The following is a 21,654-nucleotide window of genomic DNA, read 5'->3' as shown; positions in this document are numbered from 1 at the left end:
AACACACATAGGTAGCCTAATGATGTCCATCATTGGTGGTACACTTTTCTTTTTTTTAATGTTTATTTTTGAGAGAGAGCCGGCATATGAGCAGGGAAGGGAGGGAGGGACAGAGAGAGGGAGACAGAGAATCTGAAGCAGGTGCTGTCAGCGCCAAGCCCAACTCGGGGCTCAAACCCGCAAACCATGAGATCATGACCTGACCCAGAGTTGGACACTCAACAGACTGATCCATCTGTGTGCCCCTGGCATTGGTGGTATAAAGATGAATAATACTACCCATGCCCTAAATTAGCTTTCAATTTAGTAAAGAGAATCTCCGTTAAATAAGAGTGGTAAATAAATGTGAAGATATTTATGAAGGAGGTTGTGTGGGGAGGGAAAAGGAAATGGCAGAGATCAGGAAAGAAGTGACTTTTGGGGTGCCTGGCTGGCTCAATTGGAAGATCGTGCCACTCTTGATCTTAGGGTCATGAGTTTGAGCCCCCATTGGGTGTAGAGATTACTTAAAAAAAACTTTAAAAATATGATTTTTGTTATTTTGGAAGGTGAATATTTACTAGATAGACAAGAGGTGGGGAGGATTCCTAGCCAGAAGGAAGATGTGTCTAGGACCAAATATGCCTTTACTTTGTATAAAATTATATTGTGATGCAGATGATAATGGAATACAGTGAATTGGACCCTTTACCTGGAGACTTGGAGGTGACTTTCAGTTTCAGAGAACTTTGTTGGAAAACATTGCTAATGCAGTGCAGTCCTTAATAGCCAGGAGGTATCTTTGTGATCCAGGATGGCTTTGTGATGCAGGCTTAAATTTCCTTTTTTTTTTTTTTTTTTTAAGTTTATTTATTTACTTTGAGAGAGAGGGAGCACGCAAGCGAGCACATGGGCATGCAAGCGGGGGAGGGGGACACAGACTCCCAAGCCGGCTCCACACTGTCAGCACAGGGTTTGAACCCATGAACCTAAGATCATGACCTGATCTGAAATCAAGAATCAGATACTTAACCTACAGAACCACCCAGGTGCCCCTGACTTAAGTTTTTGATCTTTGATCCCTGAGCTGATTTCTCTATCCCAACATCTTTCTTACTTACCTCTCAGTGAAGTTCTTATTTGTTATATTGCTTAATTGCTTAATGAAGCCAGCTTTGTAGACAGTTACAGTTTTTTTTAAGATTTTTTTAAAGTTTTTATTTTATTTTATTTTTTTTGGTTCCAACATTTCACCGCATGTATTTCTTCTCATGCAGTCTAAGCTGAGAATGCCATGTAAATGGGTCACTGCAAAATGCAGCAGTTTTTCTGCAATCAAGATAAGAAACAAACCAGTATGATCTCATTTCTGTTAAATTTTGAAGGTATACAGCAGTTAAGTATTTTTGATACTGTGTATGAAGGTTAAAAAAAAACATTTTTTTTTCCATAAAGTACAAGAGCAACCAATGTCACTATTGAGTAAAAGTAAAAACTGGGATACTTTCTTAAATTAGTCCAAAGTGGCATTTTAGGAACTTAGTTGTAGGCTGCTGCGCTGACACCATGACAAACCAAAGTGTAGGGTTGGGTCTGGTTTTGTTTCGGTTTTCTTTTCAGTATCCAGTGCCCGTGGATTAAGTTCTGGAAGTGTTCCAATTGTAAGGCAGGGATCTGTTTGGATTCCACCACGGGTATGCTTCTTGGGTTGGATGCTAGAGGGTGAGGCATGTTTTGCCAGACCCATGTCGACTACCTAGTATTCATCAAGATCAAAAAATTCATCATCTCTTCCTTGGTATTCCATTTCTTGGAAATCTACTCGGTACCACAGAATACCTCCAGTTCCACCAAATCCTTTCACAAAGTGGGATCCTTCTTGTGACTTATGTGTGACAATTTCCAACATAGCTCCAAATTTTTTATAGTTGTTAGCAAACCATTTCAGCAGGGGCATGCTTTCAGTCATCTTGTGTTCTTGTCCTGTCTCTTTGTGAAATGAGATTTATCCTTCTCTTGTTCTGGAGTTAGATAGAGAATTTTCTCCTCTTCTGTGACTTGGCAATAAAGAACATATCTCATTATATCCAGATTTTCATAGGCTATTAGAATCTCTACAGCTCCCATTTATAAAGCCTTTAGTGTATCTTCAATTCCAAAACAGTACTTCCCTGTGTCCTGACTGATTCATCGAAGTATCATCCTATTTTCTTCTCTTGAAGAATGAATCACACGTTGGAGAGGACTTCAGTAGTTAACTCAGTAGCTTGGTTGAATCCATTTTCACCACCATAGGATATATCAACTAATTTTAAAACTTGATTGCAACCTCTGATCAAACCTATCAGATTGACTTAGTTCACTTTTAAAGTCAGCTGATCTGGCTAAAAGAAGACCAGCCACATTCACTTTGTCTGCAGAAATAAACAGCTGTGCAGCAGTCTTAGCTACTTTCCGAACATAGTTATGTCACTTTTCCATTCTTAAATGAACAAAACGCAAGGCTGACTGATCTCCTCTATCATGTTTCTTTGGGAGATCCACAGTAAATTTGTGTAGGACTTCTCTTGTGTTTCCTTGGAGTGTGCCAAAAAGTGTACCACTACCGTCTATTACAATGAAGCCAAACTTGCTGTCATCTGAAGGTAGTGCTGTAAGAGCCTCTGTATGGAATTTGTTGTCACACAAGTACAACAATGTATTAATTGGTTTGAAACAACAATGTATTAATTGGTTTGAAAAGTTCAAAGTCAATGTTGACTTTCTTTTCCTTTTCTTCTTGTGTTACAATGGTACCACAGTAAACAACGAGGCCATTTGGAGGTACTTTGTTATAAAGTTTGAGTTTTGTTGTATGGATGTAATTAATGGCTCCCAGGACTGAAAGGCGGTTTACTCATGACTTAATGTTAGATGCAGTTCCAAACTCATCTGCTAACACTTTTGCCACTTGGGAAATCTGATCTTTGGGAGAAATGATCAATGATACCATGCTTGTGTCATTGCCGCGGGCTGCCTCGAAGCTCTTGGTGAGCTTCTTGATCTTCCAGATCTCCACATTCCTGTCAGCACACTGGGGTCATCTGCCATTTTCTTGTCTCCTCCTCCCTAACAGCCCAGTCCTGGGTGGCAGCGGCTGCTCCTCCCCACCAGCAGCTCTGACATAGGACACTGGCTCCCTCTCTCCAGGCAGTTGCATGTGTTGGAATCTGCTCACATGGGCCTGTCTAAAGTTTATTTTATTTTGAGGTGGAGACAGAATCCCAAGCAGGCTCTGCGCTGTCAGCACAGATCTCAACAAGATGCTCAAAACCATGAACTATGAGATCATGACCTGAGCCGAAGCCAGGAGTTGGATGCTTAACCAACTGAGCTACCTAGGTGTCCTGAGTCTAAATTCTTCTACATGTGAATATATGGTTTCCCCCAGCACTGTTTAGTGAAAAGACTGTCCTTTTTCATAGAATATTTTGGTACCATGTCAAAAATCAATTGGCCATATTTGTGAAGGTTTATTTCTGGTGTCTTTATCTTATCCCATTTGTTTATTATTATTTTCTTTTTAAAATTTAATTTATTTTTTTAATTTACATCCAAGTTAGTATATAGTACAACAGTGATTTCAGGAGTAGATTCCTTAATGCTCCTTACCCGTTAGCCTGTCTTCCCGTCCCACAGCCCCTCCAGTAACCCTCTGTTTGTTCTACATATTTAAGAGTCTCTTATGTTTTGTCCCCCTCCCTGTTTTTATATTATTTTTGCTTCCCTTATGTTCATCTATTTTGTATCTTAAAGTCCTCATAGGGGTGAAGTCATATTTGTCTTTCTCTAATTCCACTTAGCAGAATACCTTCCAGTTCCATGCATGTAGTTGCACATAGCAAGATTTCATTTCTTTTTGATTGCCAAGTAATACTCCATTTTGTGTATGTATGTATGTATATATATGTGTATGTATATGTATACATACACACCACATATTCTTCATCCACTGGACATTTGGGCTTTTTCCATACTTTGGCTATTGTCGATAGTGCTACTATAAACATGGGGGTGCATGTGTCCTTTCGAAACAGCACACTTGTACCCCTTGGATAAATACTGAGTAGTGCAATTGCTGGGTCGTAGGGTAGTTCTAGTTTTAATTTTTTGAGGAACCTCCATACTGTTTTCCAGAGTAGCTGCACCAGTTTGCATTCCCACTAGCAATGCAAAAGAGATCCTCTCTTTCCGCATCCTTGCCAACATCTGTCGTTGCCTGAGTTGTTAATGTTAGCCATTCTGACCGGTGTGAGGTGGTATCTCATTGTGGTTTTGATTTGTATTTCCCCGATGATGAGTGATGTGGAGCATTTTTTCATGTGTCGGTTGGTCATCTGGATGTCTTCTTTGGAGAAGTGTCTATTCATGTCTTTTGCCCATTTCTTCACTGGATTATTTGTTTTTTGGGTGTTGAGTTTGATAAGTTCTTTATAGATTTTGGATACTAACCCTTTATCTGGTATGTCATTTGTAAATATCTTCTTCCATTCTGTAGGTTGCCTTTTAGTTTTGCTGATTGTTTCCTTCGCTGTGCAGAAGCTTTTTATTTTGGTCCCAGTAGTGCATTTTTGCTCTTGTTTCCCTTGCCTCTGGAGACGTGTTGAGTAAGAAGTTGCTGCAGCCAGGGTCAGAGAGGTTTTTGCCTGCTTTCTCCTCGAGGATTTTGATGGCTTCCTGTCTTACACTTAGGTCTTTCATCCATTTTGAGTTTATTTTTGTGTGTGGTGTAAGAAAGTGTTCCAGGTTCATTTTTCTGCATGTCTCCGTCCAGTTTTCCCAGCACCACTTGCTGATGAGACTGTCTTTATTCCATTGGATAGTTTTTCCTGCTTTGTCAAAGATTAGTTGCCCATACATTTGTGGGCCCATTTCTGGGTTCTCTATTCTGTTTAATTGGTCTGAGTGTCTGTTTTTGTGCCATTATTATTATTTTTATTTTAAATATTTATTTTGAGAGAGAGAGAGGTGTACAAGCTTGCACGTGAGCAGGGGTGGGGCAGGGAGAGATTTCTAAGCAGGCTCTGTGCTGTCCTTGCAGAGCCCGGCACCGCGGCTCAATCCCATGTACCATGAGATCATGATCTGAGCCGAAATCAAGAGTCAGACACCTAACTGAGCCACCCAGGGGTCCCTGTGTATTTTTAAAATTTTTAAGTAATCTCTGTATCCAGTGTGGGGCTCAAACTCATGACCCTGAGATCAAGAGTCTTATGCCCCACTGACCCAGCCAGCCAGGCGCCCTTCTGTAGATCATTTTGTACAGTACTGTTATATTAAAAGTATCAAGTCCTTGGGGTGACTGGTGGCTCAGTCAGATGAACGTCCAACTCTTGGTTTAGGCTCAGGTCATGATCCCAGTGTCTCTCTCTTTCCCTCTCCCTTGCTCATGCTCACTCTCTCTTAAAGTCAAGTCCTTAAATTCATGAACATCGGATATCTTTTCATTCACCTTTGAATACCTTTTCCTGTGTTTATTGGCCATTTTAGAAAGCTGCTTTTTTGAAAAAGGATTACTTTGGACTAAAATTCAATCTGATTGGAGAAATAAGATTCCTATGAAACATTCTAAAATGTAGATTGAGATTTTATAATAGAAGCCGAAAGAGTAGCTCAGACAATCACCAAGAAGCAGATAAAAAGATTTCAGAGAAATTATAAGACTCAGTAAAATTTAGCTCTGGGTACGTGGTGGGTAGGTACTTCATTTTACCCATACAGTAAAGCTACACATACACTAACTCAGAGGTTCTTAAAGTTGAGCATGAGTCAGAATTACCTGGAGGGCTTGTTTAAACCCAGATTAATGGACTCACTCTTAGAAGTTCTGATTCAGTAGGTTTGTAGTCAGAGCTGAGAATTTGCATTTCTTTCAGGTTGTCAGGTGAGGTTGATAGCACTAGTCTGAGGACCACTTTCAGAACCACTAACTAGAAACCCAGGATTCTTAAGGAAATAGCAGCTAGTTGAAGTGTTATGGCTAGATACTTGCCTTAACAAGTTATTTTGTTAATTGAAAAATAATGATTTTAGGATTAAAAATATAGGGCATTAGGTCAGTCATTAGTGTCTTACAGTATTTACTTTTTGTCCAGTGAGCAGTTGTTACTAATTTCCAATTCAGTTAAACTAGGAAGGCTAGAATGTTGTATACTAAATTCTAGGCTAAATGAGCACTCCAGAAAGCCTTCAGGAAGCTATTTAGACATATGTGCATCTACATCATGGTCACAGAAACATGAAGAAATTACCAGACTGCTATGTGAAATGGAGACAATTGAATGTTAATGTGTGATTGTGGTTTACCTGCCCCAAGTGCAGGAAGCAGCCACTCTTAACTGCTAAAAAATGTCTGATGGACAGACCACTTCCACACTGCAACTAGATGAGCAAGGCAGGCAGGAGTGCAAATAGGCTGTAGTTACCACAGGAAATCATCAGACTTGTAAAAACAAGTGTGAAAAGGGGTGGCTACCACTTATCAGTCTTACTGTAGCGGAGTTTCCTGTAGCTACGTAAGCCACAACCCTTGCTTGACATACATCTGTCCCCCAGTGAGAGTAAGCAGACTTAAGACACACTAGAACCAAGAGTTGCTAACTTCATAGCAATTCAAACATACTTGATGTTTGGCAATTCTTTTCTTCCTTTTTTTATGTAAATGACATTCTAAAAAGAATGGGTGCAAAAAAAATCATAAAAGGCTAGGAAACATGAAATAAATGTAACATAGGTTTAGAACCACAAGACTTAAAAAAAAAAAAAAAAGTAATCTCTACCCCCAACATAAGACTTGAACTCATAACCCCAGTATCAAGACTTGCATGCTCTGTCTAGTGAGCCAGCAAAGTGCCCCAAAACCATAGGACTTTGGATCAAAAAATCAAAAACTCAATGAGAAATAATTGAAGAGTAATCAATCCTCCTAAGTTACATTTTTTTTTTAATTTTTAATGTTTATTTTTGAGAGAACATGAGTCAGGGAGGGGCAGAGAGAGGGAGACACAGAATCTGAAGCAGGCTCCAGGCTCTGAGCTGTCAGCACAGAGCCCAACCTGGGGCTCAAACCCACAAACCACGAGATCCTGACCTGAGCCGAAATCAGACGCTAAACCAGCTGAGCCACCCAGGCAACCCCTAAGTTACATATTGACTTAATTTTTAACAATGTCACTAATGTTTACTTGGGTAGGCAAAGGAGAAAAGGACACTACGAGCTATAGGATTGCTTCTTGACATTTGAGGGTGAGGAAGGAGGGCAAGAAAGTGGAGTGTTTAGAAATAGGGACTCTGGAACAGACTGCTTATTTGTTCAGTGTCCATTTCTGCCCCTTACTGGCTAGTAATCCAGTTAAGTTGAGCAAGTTAATCTTTCTGTATTTCAGGTTCCTTATCTATGAAATGAGAATACTAGGCTCTATCTCATAGGGCAGTTATGATTAAATGTGTAAATAAAAAGTAAAAAAGTTTGTAATAGCATTTTTAAGTGTTTACTATTTCTGGCATTTCCCTGTTATTTCCTACAAAGTGGTGAGAGACCAGGCTTCTCCACCTTTAAATGTATATGGGTTTAGGCATATGTAAGGAGAAGAAGGAAGCTGGGAAGCAGAGGACTGCAAAAAACAAAAGATGACCTAAATAAATGGAAAGACATCTTGTCTTCGTGGATTTGAAGACTTAATACTGTAAAGGTGGTAATAATTCTCAAATTGATCTATAGATTCAGTGCAGTCCTTATTAAAAACCTCAGCTGCCTTCTTTGCAAAAATCAATAAGCTGCTCCTAAAATTCATTTGGAAATCCAGGGGACCCAGAATAGCCAAAACAATCTAGAAGACAGAACAGTTGGAGGACTCACACCTTCTGGTTTCAAAACTTATTACAAATCGACAGTAATCAAGACATAAGAATTAAAACTATACAACGCTTAGAAAAACGCATTAGGGGGTGCCTGGGTGGCTCAGTCAGTTGGGCGTCCAACTTCAGCTCAGATCCTGATCTCACTGTCCATGAGTTCGAGCCCTGCGTCGGGCTCTGTGCTGACCGGTCAGACCCTGGAGCCTGTTTCAGATTCTGTGTCTCCCTCTCCCTCTGCCCCTCCCCCACTCATGCTCTGTCTCTCTCTCTGTCTCTGTCTCTGTCTCTGTCAAAAATAAACATTAAACAAATTTATTTTAAAGAAAAAAGCATTAGGTTTTTCATGACCTTGGATTTGGCAGTGATTTCCTAGATATGACACAAATTACAGTAAAACTTTGGTTTGTGAGCATAATACATTCCGGAAACATGCTTTGTAATCCAAAGCACTCGTATATCAAAGCGAATTTCAAGGGGCGCCTGGGTGGCTCAGTCGGTTGAGCGTCCGACTTCAGCTCAGGTCATGATCTCACGGTTTGTGAGTTCGAGCCCCGCATCGGGCTCTGTGCTGACAGCTCAGAGCCTGGAGCCTGCTTCTGCTTCTGTGTCTCCCTCTCTCTCTGCCCCTAACCCATTCGCATTCTGTCTCTGTCTCTCTCAAAAATAAATAAACATTAAAAAAAAAATTTTTTTTAAAGCGAATTTCAAGAACCATTGGCTCAGTTGTGATCACGTGACATTTGGCATCACAAACCACCCATATTGCAAGACACCACTCACTTATCAAGTTAAAATTTATTAGAAATGTTTGCTTATCTTGTGGAACACTCGCAGAACAAGTTATTTGCAATCCAAGGTTGTAGTATCAGCAGTCAAGGAAAAAATTAGATATTGGACTGTATCAAAATTAAAACCTTATGTGTCTCAAAGGACACCGTCAAGAAAGTGGAAACAAACAAAATAGTGGAAACAATCCAGTTCAAAAATGGGCAATGGATTTGAATAGATGTTTTCCCAAAGAAGATTTACAAATGGCCAATAAGCATATGAAAAGATGCTCAACATTATTAGTCATTAGGGAAATGCAGATCAAAACTATATGAAATACAAGGGGCGCCTAGGTGGCTCAGTCAGTTAAGCATCCGACTTCAGCTCAGGTCACTATCTCTCAGCCATTCGTGAGTTCATGCCCCACGTTGGGCTCTGTGCTGACAGCTCAGAGCCTGGAGCCTGCTTCGGATTCTGTGTGTAACTCTCTCTCTCTGCCCCTCCCCTGCTTGTTCTCTCTCTCTCTCGCTCTCTCTCAAAAACCAAATAAAACATTAAAAAAAAAAACTCATATGAGATACCACTTCACACTCACTTAAATGGCAATAATTAAAAAAAAAAAAAGAAAATAACAAGTGTTGACAAGGATGTGGAGTAATTGGAATCTTTGTACATTGCCAGTGGGAATGTAAAATGGTACAGCTATTGTAGGAAACATTTTGGCAGTTCTTAAAAAAACTAAACATAGAATGCCTAACAGTTCCACTCCTAGGTGTATATTTGTTCGAAGGAGTTGAAAGCAGAGACTTGAGCAGATACTTGTATACCAGTGTTCATTGCAGCATTATTACAGTAGCTAAAAGGTGAAAGTAATGTCAAGTATCCATCAGCAGGTGACTGGACAAATAAAATGTGATATATCCACACAATGGGAAATTAGTGCAGCCATAAGAAGGAATGAAATTTGATACATGCTACAACATCAATGAACATTAAACATTATGCTGTGTGAAGTAAGAACAAATGACAAATATTGTGTAATTTCATTTATATGAGATATGTAGAACAGGCAAATTTATAGAGACAGTAGATTTAGAGTAGTTTATCAAGGGCTAAGGGGAGAGAAGAATGGGGAGTTACTGCTTAATGGTGATGTTTCTCTTTGAGGTGATGAAAAAGCTTTGAAAATAGATAGTGGCAATGATTGCACAACACTGTAAATGTAATCATTGCTAGTGAATTGTTGTAGAGGAAAAAACATCTCCTGTTTGTATCTTTACTCTCAGTACGCCACTATAACATCTTCCATTTCTCATACTTCTGGTCACCAAATATGGAGGAGGGTCCCCCACCAAACATTTCTGCAACACTGACTGATGTCTTACAGTTCAGTTCAGTTCTGACACTATCTACCTGGAGTTAGCATCAGATCCCACAGGTTAAACATTCAGTCCCACAAGACTGCCCCACAGCTCCCCACTTCAGACCTCAGTAGCAAGTCCAGGTTGTTACCTGTATTTCTCACTGACTGAATATAAATTCCATGTTACCGTGATCTCTTCCTGGAAGCCAATTTTCCAGAACAGCTCACAGAACTCAGGAAAATATTTTGTTAGATTACCAGTTTATTGTAAAAGGATATAACCCAAGAACAGCCAGATGCATAGGGCAAGATATGTGGAAAGGGGTGCGTGGAGCTTGCTTGCCTGCCCACCCAAGATGTGCCGCTCTCTCAATCCCTGCACATCTCCACCAACCTGGAAGCTCTCTGAATCCTGCCCTTTGGTTTTTTGGAGGCTTTAAGTAGGCACAATTGATTAAATCATTGGCTTTTGGTGATTGCTTCAACATCCAGCCCCTCTTCTCTACCCTAGGTTGGGGGGCAGGCACTCAAAGTAGCAACTCCCTAATCACAAGGTTGGTTTTCCTGGCAACCAGCCCCCATCTTTAGGGATTTTCCAAAGTCACTTCACTGACATAAGCTCAGGTGTGGTTGAATGGAGTTTGTTATGAATCGTGAGACACTCCTTTCACTTTGATCGATCATCCCAGAGCTGTTGCAGGAACTGGAGCTATTTGAAGACAAAAGACCAAATATAACAAAAAATCCTCCCATTGTTCATGTAATTTAGGAAATTACAAGAGTTTCAGGAGCCATATGCCAGGAACAGAGACTAAGACGAAATATATATAAATCACAGTATTACAGTTGTATACTTAAAAATAGTTAAAATGGGGGGTGCCTGGGTGGCTCAGTCAGTTAAGCTTCTGACTTCAGCTCCGGTCATGATCCCATGATTCGTGGGTTCGAGCCCCGTGTTGGGCTTTGTGCTGACAGCTCAGAGCCTGGAGCCTGTTTCAGATTCTCTCTCTCTCTCTGTCTCTCTCTCCCTCCCTCTCTGTCTCTCTCTCCCTCCCTCCCTCCCCCCCCTCTTCCCCCCCCCACCGTGTCTCCAAAAAGAAAAAAAAAAGGTAAAAAAAATTAGTTACAATGTCCTTGGGTGGCTCAGTCGGTTAAGCATCTCACTCATTTGGCTGAGGTCGTGATCACGTTTGTGAGACCTAGCCCCATGTTGGGCTTTGCACTGACAGCACAGAGCATGCTTGGGATTCTTCCTTTCTGTCTCTTTCTTTCTTTCTCTTTTTCTCTCTCTGACTCACTCTCTGTGTCAAAAATGAATAAGTAAAACATAAAAAAAAATAGTTAAAATGGCAAATTTTGTTATATATTATCACAACTTCTAAACATTAGTAACGTAATATACCAAAACCCATTGAATTGTATAGTTTTCTCCAGCTTTATTAAGGTATAATTGACATAAAACATTGTGTACATTGAAGGTGTACAAAGTGGTTTTTTTTTTTTTTATTCATTAGCTGACACCTGCATCATTTCATATAATCACCATAATTTTTTGTGGTGAGATCATTTAAGATTTACTCCTTAGCAACTTTCAAGTGTGTAATACAGTATTAACTGTAATCACTATGCTGTACATTTGATCCCCAGAATTGTATACTTTAAATGTGTAAATTGTATGGTATATGAATTATATTTCAGTAAATCTATTTTTTTTTTTTTTTTTTTTTAGAGACAGAGCATGAACGGGGGAGGGGCAGAGAGAGAGGGAGACACAGAATCCGAAACAGGCTCCAGGCTCTGAGCCATCAGCCCAGAGCCTGACGTGGGGCTCGAACTCACGGACCGCGAGATCGTGACCTGGCTGAAGTCGGACGCTTAACCGACTGCGCCACCCAGGCGCCCCAGTAAATCTATTTTTAAGAAAGATTTTGTGTGTGTGTATACACACACTTTAATAGAATAGCTTCTTTTCACATGTGTCTATTCCCATCCACTCCCCACACCCTCCACCGTGTAACCAGTTAGGTGTCCTTCCACAACATGTTTGCTTACGTTTGTAGACGTGTCCTAGTTTATCTGTTTGCTGGCAGAAATATAGGCTAATAGAGTTTGAGTATGATTGACTTGTAGGCCTCTTTGGCAAGGAGTAAATCCTTTGTTGTCTGCCCTGTTGCACAGATTACATTTCAGCAGCCTCTCTAAAACTACATGGGGAACTGTAGACCTTAGGCCAGAATGGTTTTTCAGTTTGAAAATTAATGTGTCTTAATAACATACTGGCCTTACATTCAGTAAATTCAAATAACTCTTAAGCTTCTTTCCCCATTGATAAAATGGGAATGAATGACAATTATATCTGCCTTTGGAAGTTCAGGATCAAATAAGTTCCTGCCAAATGTATGAGAAGGGCATTGTGATATACCAGTGTAAGGTATCATGGTCACTCATGAAGGTCCACACAGTTTGTTAGGATTTGTTGCAGTATAGCAGATTTTGAAACTTCTGACACCGTTTGTATTATTAAAAAGAAATCCAGAAGAATGGTTAGTATAGTGTTTTGGTCTTTTTTTGAAGTTGTATGTTAGGTAATAGGCAGAAATGTAGTTGAGAGCCACAACCAGCATGCGATTAGCACTATGAGATATGGCAGTGAAGTTTATCTTGTGGTTGTCCTCCAAAATCCCGGGCCTCTGATAGGGCCAGTGAGGTATATGCTTTGGAAAGTGCTTCATTAGCAGTCCCAGCCGAGGAGTCACCCTGAAAAGGAGCATTGCTCCAAGTACTTATGACCATGTTGGCCAGGATTTGCACATCACATACAAAAAAAAAAACATTCTTACCTTCTGTCCTCACTGCTGTTCAGGGGAGAAAGTTTATATCCCAACAGCCTGTTTCCTCTTGCGGAAGGAAGATGGTGGTTTCCACAAAGGTGTCATCTTGCCATTCATTCCCAGCACTGTGTTTTAAGCAGCAAAGCCAGTCCCATACTGTTTGTCTGTTTGTTTATTTGTTAGAGCAATCACTCACTTGAGGGGGTAGAGGCAGAGGTAGAGGAAGAGAGAGAATCTTAACCACGCTCCATGCCCAGTGTGGACCGTAAGATCACGACCTGAGCCAAAATCAACAGTCGGTTGCTTAACTTACTGAGCCACCCAGGCACCCCAAGTCCCATCCTCTTGAGTTCTGAGTAAGAGCCAGTCTTTGATAAGTTTTGAGTCTTCGGACAAGTAAAACAAAAGGTTCCTGCTCTTTTAGTAGAGACCATTAGCAGTTATAAAAGGGTTCTTTTTATTTTGTTTTTTATGCTTCAACCACAAGATGATTGAATGCTACTGTAGACAGCCACCTATGTGTCATTGTTGAGTTCACCCTCTTGCTGTAACTTAAAGCTCTGTGTCCAAGCATTCTGGACACAGAAGGTCTTATTGACTTCTTGTGTGTATGGTCATCAGTAACTTTGTGAGTGAGACTATACCAGGAAGACTGAGGGGCTTTCATTTTGCCTATAGAATGAAACGGTCTATTATCAAAGCCAGGAACCAGGCAAGGCAGGCTCCATATCCAAGTCAGGGTCACCTTCTTCATTTTTCACTGTTGTAGGTGACTTTGAGTTGCAGCAGCCACTGATATTGTTAACTGCCTGTGTTGCCTTTCCAGGGAATTTTCTTGGCTTTGTAAGTCAAAGGGCAGAACCAGGCCCTATATACTTGGTACACTATCCTACTATGAACAATAACCACTAAGAGCAGTCATCTTTGCTCAGGTGCTACCTGGCTTTCTAGCAGCATTTTACAGAGATGTTTTCAGGTGGGAAGTATATATTTAAAACTGGAGGCCATTGAGGGGCACCTGGGTAGCTCAGTTAAGTGTCCAATTCTTGATTTTGGCTTAGGTCATGATCTCACAGTCCTTGAGATCAAGCCTGCATAGGGCTCTGTGCTGACAGTGCAGAGGCCTGTTTGGGATTCTCTATCTCCCTCTCTGTCCTTCTCCCACTAGTTTTCTCTCTCTCTCTCTCTTTCTCTCTCTCTATTTTTCTCTCTCTAGATAATAGTCTGCTTTTCAAGAGAATATCATTGAAATTCTCTACTTAGTATAGCATATATCCAGGTCCAAATAGTATTCTACACTGAAGTCTTTTTCAGTATTTTTGTGCTTAGCCTATGGTAGTTTGATTAGAATTCCAGGTTTCCAGGCGGGGCTGGCTGGCTCAGTGAGAAGAGCATGTGACTCTTAATCTTTGGGTCATGGGTTCCAGCCCCTCATTGGGTGCAGAGATCACTTAAATAAACTTAAAAGAATTTCAGTTGTCCGATCTTTTTTTTTTTTTTTTTAACTTTTTAATGTTTATTTATCTTTGAGAGAGAAAGAGACATAGCGTGAGCAGGGGAGGGCAGAGAGAGAAGGAGACACAGAATCTGAAGTAGGCTGTAGGCTCTGAGCTGTCAGCACAGAGCCTAACACAGGCCTCGAATCCACAAACCATAAGATCCTGACCTGAGCCTAAGTCAGATGTTTAAATGACTGACTCACCCAGGTGCCCCTCAGTCAACAAATTCTTAACTGTTTGTTGTTGTTGTTTTGCTTTTTCATTCTGCTGAGTCCTATAAAAAACTGTGATTGCTGCAAGAAAAGTGATCAGAGAGTGCCAATGAGTCAAGTTTTTAGGAGTACTTTTGGGATACATGCTCCTTCTTTGAGTTTTTGTTTCTCTTTATAAGCATCCCATTCAGCATGTCCTTGCCCCATTAGTTATGCAATTCCAAGTGGGAAAGGCCAAGCAAGATGTGGTACCTGTTCTGAAGGAGCTTAAACTCCAGGAATGGATATGAGTCAAGTACACAAGAAATATAACTGCTATCTCTCTCTCATAGAGTAGGATGTGATTGAATGTAAGTACCAAGAGAGGACCAAAGCCCTGCTTAGAGGCAACATTTGATTTTCGGGGGTGGAAAATGTAGGACCAGAAATAAGAAATGGGCTTTGGGGAGCGCCTGGCTGGCTTAGTTTGTAGAGCATGTGACTCTTGATCATGAGTTCAAGCCCCACAGTGGGCGTAGAGATTATTTAAAAATAAAATTAAAAAAAAAAATCTTAAAAAATAAAAGGCTTTGGAACAGAAGGCAATATTAGGATGGAGAGGTAAGGTGTTATTTTCTGAAGAAAGGAAGAAAAAATTCAAATAAGGCATTACTTTGAGCTGAGGTGGGGGGGGGTGGTTTACAAGGCCAGTTAGTGGAATTAGGTATGTGATAAAGATGAGAGAGAAGATGAAAGGAGAAAATAGGCTGCTTTAGTATTTTAAAGGACCCTCATGGTAAGGCTGAGGAGTCTTGACCTGATTTTGGCATTGAGGACCTTCTGAAGGCCCTTGAGCAAAGGCAGAATGGGCTGAAGCCCAGACATAGGAATGGAGAATTTGGCTACAGCAAGCAGGATAGAAGGGAGGTGAGACCAGTTGGAATTTTGCCTTCTTCCCAGATAGGCAGTACTGAAGACTTGAGTTGGAACAATGATTATGGGAACTCAAAGTGGGTGGTGGTAGTGGTGGAAGGGAGACCCATGAAGGGGCAGAATTCCTCAGAACTTGAAAGCAGTCTTGCTGTGAGGAGCAAAGGAAAGAAAGTAAGATAATTTTTAACCACAAGGTTTCTACAATGAGTTGAGTACCTTAGGAATGTAATTTTGTTTTCATCACCAAGACTGAGGTAACTGGAAAGAGAAGATTTGACAGAGATTGGGATGATGTCTGGGAGATGTTGAATTTGAGATGCCAGTGGAGCATAGAGTGGAGGTGTATCAGGAGTTTTAGAACAGGGACTGGGTCAGAGAAAGATTTGGGAATGACATTTCATAAAAGTAGTTTTTGAAGAATTGAGATCCCCGGAGAATAAAGTATAAGGAGAATGAGGGAAAAGCCCAGTCTTGGGGGAGTGATTAGGCGTGGAGGCTGTAGCTAAGGAGACAGACAACAGAGATCATATTTTGTTAGGTAAGTTACAACAAAAAATATCAAGGAGAATGCAGACTGGATTTTGTGAAGGTAGGTCATTGGTGACTTCTGAGAAAGTTTCAGGAGAAGTTTGGGCAGAAAGCAGATGGGAGGAATTTTAAGCAAGCCAGTATGAAGCTGCAGAAATGTATACCTTTTCTTTGAACAGGCCAGAGAGAGAAAGGTAACCAGAAGTAAGCATGGATGTGGGAGGATTTATTATTTTAAAATAGGGGCATTCTGCACTTTATTGTAGACTGAGAGAAGGAAGCCATTAGAGAGGGAAAGATGAAGGAGGTGTGTGATACCACAAGTGGCAATACTATATAAATTAAAAAGAGGACATGAGGTTAAGGCTGGCAGCGGGGGAGACCTTAGTAGTAGGAGTTGTTATTCACTGAGTGCCTCTGGTGATGCCAGACCCCATAAGAGATGTTTGTTGAGATACCTCACCCCCTCGGGTGCTGCCCTGGAGGCCTCAGGTGTGGCTCCTGAGAGTGAGTGAGCTGTCTGTCCTTGTGTCTTTTGAGTATGAAGCATGGGATCACATGGGATACTGCATGTAGCCCTTCTCTTGCTTTTCTTGGACACCTGTTTCTATTTGCATATGGGTGAGAAATATGTTAAAATATTGGTTGTTTTTGTTAACAGTAACTGCTTAATTTGCCAAAATTTAGTCCACAACCAAAACACAGTTTTTTGAGATTGTGGGAGAGACTGGTCTTGTAATGGCAGATAACATAAATTGGAGTAGGTATTTTCTGTGCCCTCTCAGCACCATCAGAGATCTCCTTTTGTCATTTCTTTTTCCTTTCAACTTTTGTGAGGGCGGCACAGTAACCTACATAAAGATTTTGAACCAATGAAATAAATTTACAGTCCTTTACATATTGTTACAGGTGTCTTAAATAGATATGTTATAGCTGATGGTTACTGAAAAAATAAACCTTTACTCAAAGCTCTTAAGAATTATTTCTGAGACTGCATTCAGCCTAGAAAATGACACATCTGGCAGAGAGACTGCAGAGAGCTCAGCGTGATTTCCTTTCAAGCTGGCAAGCCATGTACTTGAAAAAGATGCTAGATTATAGCAAAGTTAAAGGAAAGACTAGAGTAAATTTTCCTGGGTCATTTCAGGAAATAACCTGATGTTTGTACTTTTCACTTCTTGTCAACAACTTTGGTTGAATGGCCAGACTGCCAGAAATCATCTTGTAATTCTAGGCTTTCATTTTCATTTTGTCCCGTAATCACTTGTAATTTCTGTCTTCCTCAGCAGTAGGGGCTGATTGGTTTTACACTAATCCTGGGCCACATGTTCCATAAGGAAAAAGTTCCAGAGCCTTTTTGGTTCTCCCTGGCATTTTCATTTTGTGTGTCTTTAACCACATTAGATTGAGAGAGATTATTTCTTGAGAATTGAGTGCCTTCTAGGAAGGATGTATTCAAAGCTGGCAGCCTTTTTTTGAACCAGGGATTTCCTGATGAATTTTGTGTCCTGTGAGGCTCTGGTTGTTTGACTTTGGGCACAAACCGATATAAACTAGGCCTGAAGAAATGTATAGAGTATATAAAATCATGAAGTGATTTTGAGAGCATGAGAAAAACAGAAAATGATATATGAATCCTATCAAGATGTTTGCAGTCAGACTAAACATAGAGGAACAATTTTTAAGAGAGAAATCCATTAATGTTTGTGCCCTGGATTCTGAAAATGAGGTAATCTATCTCCTTTCTCATTCAAAGAAATGTTTTTTGATTTTTTTATTTTCTTCTATTTAATACTTACTACATGCCCACTAAAGTACCAAACCACATAAAGCCGCAAAGAAATGTAAGATAGGTTATTTGCTCTGAGATGATTTGCAGTCTGGTTGGAAGACAAAACACACGGGAAGCAAGTATAGGACCTTGAGGCAGGTCCCATATCCATTAGGAATCCAAAGCAAAAAGGGAAAGAGGGAGCTGAATGGGGTGGCCAGAGTGCCAGATTGTAGTTTAAAGTCTGGTCTCAACACAAAACTGTTTTGATTCCATGCTCCGATTGTTTGTTTTTTAAATTAAGCTCCAAGCCCAGTGTGGGGCTTGAATTTATGAACCTGAGATAAGAATCACATGTTTGGGGGCACCTGGGTGGCTCAGTCGTTTGAGCATCCGACTTCGGCTCAGGTCATGATCTCATGGCTTGTGAGTTTGAGCCCTGTGTCAGGCCCTGGGCTGATAGCTCGGAGCCTGGAGCCTGTTTCGGATTCTGTGTCTCCCTCTCTCTGCCCCTCCCCTGTTCACACTCTGTCTCTGTCTCTCTCAAAAATAAATAAACATTTAAAAAAAATTTTTTTTTAAAGAATCACATGTTTTATGCTCTACTGACTGAGTGAACCTGGTGCCCCTGCATACTCCTGTTAAAGAATGATATTGAGCACATTTCCTGTTTACCTATATGCTTAGTGTCATGCTTTCATTATTAGTATTATCCTCTATCTAATGCTTTTGTGTACAAAAAATAAAAGATCCTTTAAAATCACTAGGTCATTTTATGGGTTTGATTAAAGCTTTGTATTGCCTTTGTGTATACTTAGCCAGGCACATATTCATTGCAGTATGTTAAGCATACCATGATGTCACAAATCAGTGATGGCAGCACTGTGAGCCCTTTCCATTATGGAATCTTCTCCTAAGGAGTTTATGCAATTTAAATTTAAAAAAGTTTTTTTTAATGTGTATTCATTTTTTGAGAGACAGAGTGTGTGTGAGCAGGGGAGGGGCAGAGAGAGGGGGACAGAGGATCTGAAGCAGGCTCTGCGCTGACAGCAGGAAGCCCGATGTGGGGCTCAAACCCACAAACTGTGAGATCATGACCTGAGCCGAATTCGGATGCTCAAAATGACTGAGCCACCCAGGCACCCCTGCGATTTAAATTTTAAAGCTAAATTTCTTATGTTTTCTGGACTTAGGAAATGTGTTTCTCTTGTTTCCCTCATGTATCCCAGTGGGTTGTTGAATCCACTCCAGTTTGGGAAACATTCGCTTTAGACAACCTGGTTTTGTGGGTTTGTATTGTTGAGGATTAGTTTGACTACAAGTAACAAAGACCTGAAAAATACCATTTTATTTTTTTTATTATTTTTTTATTTTTTTTTTTTAACGTTTATTTATTTTTGAGACAGAGAGAGACAGAGCATGAACAGGGGAGGGGCAGAGAGAGGGAGACACAGAATCGGAAACAGGCTCCAGGCTCTGAGCCATCAGCCCAGAGCCCGATGCGGGGCTCGAACTCCTGGACCGTGAGATCGTGACCTGAGCTGAAGTTGGACGCTTAACCGACTGAGCCATCCAGGCGCCCCTGAAAAATACCATTTTAAACAAGACAATTATTTTTCACAGAAAAGAAGTGTAGAAGTAGGCATCTGGGGCTGAGATGGTGACTCCCAAGAACAACTGGGATCCAGGCTCTTTCTACCTGTTATGCCTCCAACTCCAGAACGTGGTATTCATGTTCTTCATCCATACTTCTACATCCTCACATTCCAGGATGGCTGTTCAGAAAGCATTCCTGGTTCCAGGTTTAAGCAGCAGAAAGAAGGAAGGGGATGAAGAAGGGCATGTGACTTCACTTTAGGAAAGACTTCGTGGAAATCCCACAGGCACTGCTGATTACATCTCATGGGCTAGAACTTTGTACATGGCCATATCTAATTAAGGGAAGCTAAGAAATGTAGTCTTTTAGCTAGGCAACAAAGCACCCAGCTAGAAATTAGAATGCTGTTCTAAGAGGCAATGGTGGGAATTTGAGTGGCTGACAATTCGTCTCTGGCAAATGGAGGGATTCTGCAGGTTGTTTTGTTTTGTTTTGTAACAATAGCTTTATTAAAATACAATCCGTATATGTTACAATTCAACCATTTAAAGTATACAATTCAGTGTCATATATTCATAGTATATAGTGTATTCATAGAGACGTGCTCCATCTCCTAACAATTTGATCATCCTAAAAAGAAACCCCACCATTCCCTTAGTAATCATTTCCTTTCCTTTCTTTTCCAACTCCCTTCCTTAAGCAGACACCAGTTGACTTTGTATTTTCCTATTCTGGACATTTTATATAAAGGGAGTCATTTAATATGTGGTTCTTTGTGGCCGCCTTCTTTCACATATGTAATGTTTTCAGATTTCATCCATATTGTAGCATGTATTAGTACTTTTCTCTTTTTATTGCCTAATATTCCATTGTTTGGATATATATATACTACATTTTATCTGTTCATTAGTTGTTGGGTGTTTGGTTTGTTTCCACTCTTTGAATATGATGAGTATTTTCAATGCTGCTGTGAACATTTGTCCACAAGTTTTTGTATGGACATACGTTTTTGTTTTTCTCCGATGGTATGTCTAGGAATGGAATTGCTGGGTCATGTCTATTCAGATCCCTTGCCCATTTTTAAAGTGGATTCTTTGATTTTTTTTTTAATGTTTATTTATTTTTGAGACAGAGACAGAGCATGAATGGGGGAGGGTCAGAGAGAGAGGGAGACACAGAATCTGAAGCAGGCTCCAGGCTCTGGGCTGTCAGCACAGAGCCAGACGCGGGGCTCGAACTCACGGATCATGAGATCATGACCTGAGCCGAAGTCAGACGCTTAACCAACTGAGCCACCCAGGCGCCTCGGATTCTTTGATTTTTTGTTATTGAGTTTGTAGTTCTTTATATATTCTGGATCCAAATCAACACCCTGAGCCAGACCACCCACCTAAGCTGCTCTTCTTTTGTATTGTAAGGTTCTTTATGTATTCTAGATACAAGTCCCTTATTAGATATGTTATTTGTAAACATTTGCCAGTATTCTGTGGGTTGTCCTCTCATTTTTATTTACTTATTTATTTATTTTAAAGTAGGCCCTACACCCAACGTGGGGCTTGAACTCAGGACCCTGAGATCAAGAGTCATGTGCTCACTGGGGCGCCTAGGTGGCTCAGTCAGTTAAGCGTCTGACTTCAGCTCAGGACGGGATCTTGTGGTCCATGGGTTTGAGCCCCATGTCAGGCTCTGTGCGGACAGCTCAGTCCTGCTTCAGATTCTGTGTCTCCCTCTCTCTGCCCCTCTCCCACTCACACTCTGTCTCTCTCTCTCTCAAAAATAAATAAACATTAAAAAAAGAGAGAGAGAGTCATGTGCTCAGGGCACCTGGGTGGCTCAGTGGGTTAAGCATCTGACTCTTGATTTTGGTTCAGGTCATGATCTCACAGTTTGTGAGTTTGAGCCCCATGTCAGGCTCTGTGCACCGCCCCCAGCCCCTGACTCTCTGAAATAAACTTACAAAAAAAAAAGAGTCACATGCCTTACCAGCTGAGCCAGCACATGCCTTACCAACTGAGCCAGCCAGGTGCCCCATGTCTTCTTGTTTTCTTTCTGTCTTTTTTAAGTTTATTTATTTTGAAAGCGAGAGTGCACATGCATGAGCAGGGCTTGTGGGCTCGAACCCACAAACTATGAGATCATGCCCTGAGATGATGATCAAGGACTGACCATTAAACTGACGGAGCCACCCAGGCACCCCTTGATGGTATCTCTTGAAGCACAAAAGTTGGTTGCTAATGATGAATATATTCTTTGTGTGTGTGTGTGTGTGTGTGTGTGTGTGTGTGTGTGTGTGTGTGT

At 40.8% G+C, this 21,654-nt stretch overlaps 1 protein-coding gene and 1 pseudogene across 2 annotated transcripts in view; one reads left to right on the top strand and one right to left on the bottom strand.

Annotated features, from left to right (window-relative positions):
• RHOA (ras homolog family member A) overlaps positions 1-21,654 on the top strand; it is a 63,862-nt gene that overhangs the window by 28,104 nt on the left and 14,104 nt on the right. The gene's annotated exons all lie outside the window — the stretch shown is intronic.
• Positions 1,710-3,069, bottom strand: LOC121011192 (eukaryotic peptide chain release factor subunit 1-like; annotated as a pseudogene).

This window comes from Herpailurus yagouaroundi, unplaced genomic scaffold, assembly GCF_014898765.1.
Source record: "Herpailurus yagouaroundi ecotype Mexico unplaced genomic scaffold, PumYag 193, whole genome shotgun sequence".
NCBI classification, from domain to species: domain Eukaryota; kingdom Metazoa; phylum Chordata; class Mammalia; order Carnivora; family Felidae; genus Herpailurus; species Herpailurus yagouaroundi.
This window is presented reverse-complemented; position numbering and strand designations above follow the sequence as displayed.